The sequence below is a fragment of the Lissotriton helveticus genome, chromosome 5_1 (assembly GCF_964261635.1).
Source record: "Lissotriton helveticus chromosome 5_1, aLisHel1.1, whole genome shotgun sequence".
Classification (NCBI taxonomy): Eukaryota; Metazoa; Chordata; class Amphibia; order Caudata; family Salamandridae; genus Lissotriton; species Lissotriton helveticus.
The window spans coordinates 662438392-662446332 of NC_136065.1; positions in this window are offsets into that span (position 1 = coordinate 662438392).

Genomic DNA, 7941 nt, shown 5'->3' on the forward strand with positions numbered 1-7941 from the left:
GGCAACACTAGCCAGATCACTAGTTGTGGCTCTTGTGCTATTTTACTTCCCCTCCCCTGCTTGCCCAAATACAGTGCTTCTAGTTTTCACCAATGTTACTGGTTCTGTAGGCTTTTAAATGCTTGAGTAAACAAACATTTCTCTAAAAATGAGTCCAATAAGACTAATCAAATGGTGTTTCATGAACTGGTATGATCACTTATTTTGGGAGGGCTCAGGCCAAATTGTGATCCCAATCAGACCCTGATTAGAAGCACTTTAAATCTGACATTAGTAGTAGAAAGTACTATCATGCCTAACTGGGCGTGGGCGGGATTCCTTCAGCATTCCTGTCTCTTGAGATTGGAATTACCTCACATGGTTTTATGCAACAGTGATTGCTGCTATTTATTTTTATTTACTTAATGTGATTTTATATAGCATGGACATGGTCCATAGGCACTAGAGCACTTTACAATATAGCTGAAAGTATCAATAATAAATTGAATATATACATGTAACATTAAAGATGGAGAGAAACCCTCAGTTAGCCTCCCTGTGAGATATAGCGTTTCACACTTTTTCAATGTAAAGCATAGCAGGTACAAGCAGGTGGTAAGAAATTAGTGCTTTACAAAGAGCAGAATGTATCAATAACAAATAGAAGATATACATGTTACATTAACAACAGAGAGAATGCCAGGTTGGCCTCCTCGTGAGGTAGATCACTTACGTGTATTCACTGTAAGATATAAAAGTGACTAGCAGGTGGACAAACACATTTCATGCTGGTCAAGATTCACAGACGGATCCTAATATTTTCAGTTTCTCTGAGAGGTACGATGGTAAAGAGGAGTGCATAGCTTTATAAGTGATACCGACAGTTTTAAATTGGGCTCTTGCTTTTATGGGGAGCCACTGAAGGGGACGTAGAATGGGGGAGACGTGGTTACATTTCTTATCTTGTCATGAAGCTGGCTGACATATGTAGGACTACTCAGAGAGGACTTAGGTGAGCTTTGGGAATGCTGGAAAGGAGCGTGATTCTGTAGTCGAGTCTGAAGAGCACACGTGTCTGAACAACAGATTTAAGGACTAGGAAGCTGGCTCTTTCTGTGTTACATCAATAAGTTGAGATACTTTGTAAAGAGTCCAGTGTTTCCCTAATGAGAGGATAGGGGCTTGCTATGAAATCCAAAAGTGCTCTTTTAAAAGATAGTATGGTCGAGCAGGCTTTGGCTTAACACAGAGGAGTGCCAGGCATTTGTAAAATACACACAATGATTAATAATAAATGACAACACAACTCAAGAAAGAGAGCAACACCAATTTATAAAAATACCCAGTACCTTAATATATAATTTGGCATCAGAGAAAAATCGTTCAGGTATGATTTTAAGTATAAATTCTTTACACTTTAAAAAGTGGACACTACAATTTCTGAGCTCTGCAATGTTATCCTTTTGGAAAAACAAGTTCTGAAAACAGCTACAGTACATCGACTTACACGACCAATAACCAGGAGTAAAGGTGAGTGGTGGGCAAGGTCCAAGGTCCAAGGCAGCACCAACAGTACACCACCAGCGGCACAAAGGCGCCCTGTTGCGGGGTTAAATCAGCCTCAGGAGACCAATGCATTTCAATGGAGAATGGTCACTGTAAAACTAGGCTGCAGGCTCGGGAGCCAGTCAGGCTAAACTAGCAAGTGGGCTCAGGCCTTACAATGCTTGGGGACAGAGGACACCTTTGTCCCTCTTCTCCAAGGCCCTGGGGAGACAGGTGTAGGGGTGTCCTTAGGCTTTCGTTTTTTTCTTATTGGAGCAGTCGCGGTAGAGGGTGCCTGCGTGCAGAGACTGCAGACGACATCCAGGAGTCCAGAAGGGGTGAAACCCCAATGGACTCAAACTCTGGAGTCCTGGGGAATGTTGTTGGCATCATTCTGCCCACTTCTACTCTGGCTGGAGGCGACGGGTGCAGTAGTTGCTTCAGGTGTTTGGTTTTGGCAGTTACGGAGGCCTGAGAGTCTTCTTCTTTGGAGTTCTTTATAAAACAGGTGCACTGTTCACAGGAGGTCGTAAGTCTTTTTAGAAGGCAAGCAGTTCACCCAAATTTCTGGAGTCACAGCTTCAGTATGACTCAACTTTGGTGCCATTTGTGATGAGGAATGCAGAAAGGCTGGCAGGGTTGGTACCAGGTCAGCTGTTTCTTCTCTCTCTGTTTTACTGCTCTTCGGTGTCCTCTCTCTTCTTAGGTTGTCAGGCTCTGCTTCTCTGGCGCCAGGGAATCCTCTAAATACTGAATCAAGGGGCATTAGGGGAGTGTGGGATAGTAACCAATGGTCTACTTGGGGTCACTACGCCCCCTATATGACCAATTCCTGTGGGAAGTGGGCATAACCCTGTCTCAGAATTCATAAGTATGCCACCACAAAGATGGCTACTTCTGTAAAATCCTGTCCACCTCACAGTAAGTGCCCCACCTTAGGGGTGGTACTAGCCAGGATGTGGCACATCTACTTGATTAGCTAATTTTCCCTCCTGTCCAGATGCCAAGGGGGCTCTGGACGGGCAGGGTGGCTTCCTCTTCTTTGAGGGGTGCCAGATTCGGAATTCAAAGGAGGCAGAGTCTTTGAAGCTCACCGGCTTAAGAAGGGTAATCAGCATGTCATCATGTGGTAGGGGTTTTTACACCCTCTTCCTGGACAGGCTTTGGTTCTGAGGCCCCTGAGAGCAAAGGTTCTTACCCTAGAAGCTCAGAACTGTGTCTTAGGTCGAAAGCACACCATAGGCTGGTAGGTTTTCAGGGGCACCTCTGAGGTGTCCTCTTGATCCATGTATTGGTAAATCCAACATTGCATCAGTGTGGAATTTCCAATATGAGATGTTTGATACCAAACTTCTCTATTTTCAGTGAAGCCATCATGTAGCTGGGTAACTCATTTTCACCAGTGTCCGGCACGTTTTAAAATGGCTTCCCTGTCCGCTTGCACTGTCAGTAATAGGGCTGAACATGGGCATATCTGGTCATGCAGGTGTACCTTCACATGTAATATTTAGCACCCTGCCTTGGGGCTGTTAGGCCTGCTTTACAGGTAACTTACAAACATGACATGCAGTGGTAGGGGACATTGCACAAAGGAATGTGTGACAAGTCATGTTTTCACTTTTGTCATCACTAAGACACACAGCCTGAAATGGCAGTCTCACATGTGCTTGGTGAGGGGTCCGTTAGGGTGGCACAATTCGTGCTGCAGCCCTTAGGGGCCCTCTTTAGTAGCTCAGGCAGAGGTACCAGGGTACAATTAACTAGGGACTTATAGAGGGTACTAAAGGTTTTGCCAATTGGGGGAACAATTGTACAGTTTTGGGAAAGAGCGCTGGCACTGGGGGCCTGGTTATTAGGAACCCATTGCACTTTCACTTGAAATCACATCATTTATCAGCCAAAAAGAGGGGGTGACCATGTCATAAAGGGGCACTTTTCTACATAAGGTTATGTGCAGAGATGAGGTTCCTGATTCCCCAAAAGAGCCTTAGCTATAAACAGGCACTCTAATCCATGACAAAGAGATGGTTCTGGAGGTTCCGACATCTGTTGAGGGTGAATCCCAGTGATCCCACCCAATTTGGCATTCTGAATTATGGAAGGGAGGCAGTCAGTGTCTAGGAGGAGATCCATTTAATCTGCGATTGGCAGGTTAGGTTTCTCTGGCTAGATGAGAAGGAATTCTGATCGCTGTGGATTTGGTTTGAGGTGTTTGTTAGCCATCCAAGTTTGAATTCTAGTCAGACTGTCGGATAAGTGGATGTTGTTTTCTGGGCATGGGACCTTCAAGTACATTTGGGTGTCATCGGTGTATAGGTGAAAGAGGGTTCCTTAGCGTCTGAGTGAAGTGTTTTGTAAATAAAAGAATGCTGGAACTCTTTTGGTTCCCACTGTACACCGTAGGCCTGGATGTAAGTGTATGTGAGATGAGTAGTGGTAGGCTTAAAATTTTGATTCTGACTTACATGCAGCGGAATAAAGATGTGTAAAATTACTCTCCGTGTGTGGAGTGCTTATTCGTGAGTACCTAGGCTGTCAGGATACTACAGCTGGTGACACGATAGGGGATATGAAGCCCACACATTGAAAGACAGCTTTCCATGGTCCAGCAAACTGCTCAAGCGTGCCACATGTGCTGCCGTCAAATGTGCAGAATCAATGCTGGCACCGGTGGCATCTCAGCACAACGCCATGCAGTGTAAAATGCTTGAAGATACAGAAAGCAACACTGAAAGTCACCATGTTGGGGGCAAGGAACTGAATGAAAAGACCACAAATAAAAGGTATTGCGCCATTAGGCAAATTAAAACCTATATTGCTCCTGTATTTTCCTTTCCTTTTTCATATTTCTATACAGCGTACATTGATGACACAGACAATCAAACCTAACAAAAATTGTGCACAGCTACTGTAGGCCATAAAGGTATGTAGACTTGTCGCCATACATTGTAACGGTATCAATTTCAGTAATGAAATGAGAACTGTGATCTTCTTTAAATAAGCCAAGGAGCAGCTCTTCTTTTCGCAACAGAGGAAATTATGCTCATTATGTATGTAGCCACACATTTCGCACTAGCATCACCTAGTTGTCTGTTGCTGATTTGAATATTCTCAATATTGTTAAGGAATTTGACCAAATCAAGTGAATAAAGTCTGTTGACCTAAAGACCTTACACCCATCCTGAAACAGGATATAATGAATATCGATTCCCTATTGACACTATACTTTTGTTGTTCCTCAGAAATTGATTGTGTATGAATTAAAGCTCCCACAACGGACATCCCTCACTGGGAGTAGTTAAGAAAGTTTCCCGCATTTCTTTCTAGATGGTAAGCGAAACACACTTACCTAAGTACTTGAAAAATGGGATCATCAATGACCATGAGAACAAAGAAGCGATTTGTACAGGGTGATTGTACATTTGTACACAAATCACTGTGATTTGTCTCTGTGCATATACTAATCAATATCGGTTATATCTGGAAAACACTATAATTGCCGTTTTGCAATGCTGCTTATATGTGATTGAGTTCTTGTACATAATCCTCCCACTTCCTGTATGTTTTTTTGTGTGTGTTTCTTTGAAGAAACAGTGTATATAGATTAATTAACATATATATACATTTTATCTTTATTAAACAAAATGTGAAAAATATAAAGTTTTATAAAGAATGATATGCGTATATGAAAATTAAGAAATGTATAACTTGTAAATATTTACTGTTTTTTTGGTATACATAATTTGTCAATTTCATCTCACAATTAATTAATTATTTTATTGTAAATGAAGGGGTATGATGGTTTGCTTAAATCAAATCAATAATGTAAGGCATATTTATGTATATTGGAGCCCTAAAGAAGCCCACACATGGGCGAAACGCGTTGGGTGCACAGAGTTTTTATGTTTTAAACCACATAAAGAAAATCAAATAAAGGAATGAACAATTCAAGAATAACACCTCGCGATTCATCTTTTGCAAAAGGTATTTTGTCTGTAAACTATTACTCACTTTGAAAGTTGCCTCTCAGATGTGTGTAAAAACTTTGATTATTTATGATTTAAACTGGTGGCAAACCATACTAATCAATATCGGTTATATCTGGAAAAAACTATTATTGTGGTTTTGCAATGCTACTTATATGTGATTGAGTTCTTGTACATAATCCTCCCACTTCCTTTATGTTTTTTCGTGTGTGTTTCTTTGAAGAAACTGGATATATAGATTCATTAACAGATGTATACATTTTATCTTTGCCAAACAAAATGTAAAAAATATAAAGTTTTATAAAGAATGATATATGCATATATGAAAATTAAGAAATATATAACTTGTAAATATTTACTGTTTTTCTAGTATAGATCATTTGTCAATTCCATCTCACAATGAATGAATTAATTTGTTGTATATGAAGTGGTATGACAGTTTGCTTAAATCAAATCAATAATGCAAGTCGTGCTTATGTATATTGCAGCCCTGAAGAAGCCCACACATGGGCAAAACGCGCAGGCAGCGCAGAGATTTTATGTCTTAATCTTCATAAAGAAAATCGAATACAGGAATGAACAATTCAAGAATAACACCTCTCGATTTATCTTTTTGCAAACAGTATTTTGCCTGAAACTTATTACTCGCTCTGATAGTTGTGTCTCAGATGTGTGTTAAAAATAAATTAAAGCCGTACTCTATACGGAGTAAGAACGCTAAAGCCAGGTCCACCTAGGTTATGAAAGCAGTGCACAGAAAAAGTTCAGTACATATTGAACTGAAATTCATGTGCTATGAAACAGAGATTAACCAGGTGTTTGTGAATAAACATTCAAGCACAAAGTCAACCACATATCATAACCTTATCTGCTTTCATGCACCAGTAGTGTACAAGGATGATCTACTTACTGAATTACTGACTCATCGTGCACAACATGCTGCATAGCGACCCCAGCAGAAGGATCGGAAGGGTTGTGCATGTGGAGCTGTCTCCAGACGAAGTGGCCTAACATCAAATGAAGAGCTCTGAGGAACAGCCAGGGTGAGATCCAAGCTCCAAAAGTCATTAAGGCTGACCCCCGAAGCCAGCACATCAGGAGGAGCTTAAGAAGTTCTGTCTGATCAAGTTCCACAGGAAGCGCCTCAGAGACCACTACTGTCCACCAATGTGTATACGGCTGCTGCATTCTTAAAACCACCATCTAAATTTAATACTGTCGAAAAATGCAATATTGGCAGTAGATGGACTGCAAGGATTGTGACTTTTGGATATTTCATAGATGCAATAGATGAAAAAGATTATAAAAAGGATATAAAGTATCTGGGGAACATGGCTGATGAAGGAGTGAAAGATGCCATTAAAAACAAACCACAAGTACGTTATTTGACATACAATCAATTCAAAGCAGCCCTGAATGTCAAATTTAATCAAAAATTATGAAAGATAATTTTTCAGTCAAGAATACCAGAGACTAGGGGACCCATCAATGGTTTTCTTAAGATACTGGATGTTCTGGTGAAACACTGTAAATTCAATGATGAGGCAGCTACCCGCCTCAGAGTAGTTGATGGATGTCTATCAGACTCCTTTAGACGACGAATGCTGAAAGAAACTCTGAGCTTAGAACAAGTCCTCAAGGCTACCCATGCTAAAGAGTGTGCTGATCTTCAAGCTACTGACATGAAGGCTGGAGGTGCCCAAAGTGCATCAGTCTTGAGCATGAAAAGTAAGCCAAGGTAAAAGGTAAATGCCCTTCCACTTGGTAGATATGCATCGGCTGTGGTAAAGCTAACCATTTTGTGATGACTTGCAATGCGAAGAGAAAAGTAAGTTCGTCTCACAGCATGAAGGCAAAATGCCAACCGAACGCTACATCAGCGACGTACGACGCACTCCCACAAGGCTAGGTCATCGACAAAGAGTTCCTCAGTATCAGTTTCTAGTGAAAGTGACAATGACAATTGTACAAAGTCGATCTTTACTTCAAAAAGGCATGCATATGTGGGACTAGTCAACTATGAGGAAAAATCCAAGGTAAAGTAAAATTGACAAGAAAAAGCAACACAAAAATTGAAACATTATCCGAAGATCACTCTAAAGGTAAACAGGTGTTCAATACCATTCATAATTGATAGACCTGCATCACTAAATATCACGTCTGAGGAGAAGTATCAACTATTATCTGTGTTACCACAACTTACGTAGTTAAAGACTACAGTATACACATGGGCTGCTTAAGGGCCCTTAAAGAGTCAAAGTTTCTTTGTAGCCATGATAAAACATAAGGAAACTGTGATACAAGCACCTATTCATGTACTTCAAGGAACAGCTTCAAGTGCCTGTTTGCTGAGTTTCAACACTGCTGTTGATATGGGACTGATATCAGTGAACTACAAATTGAATGCTCATCATGAAATTGTAAGTCAATT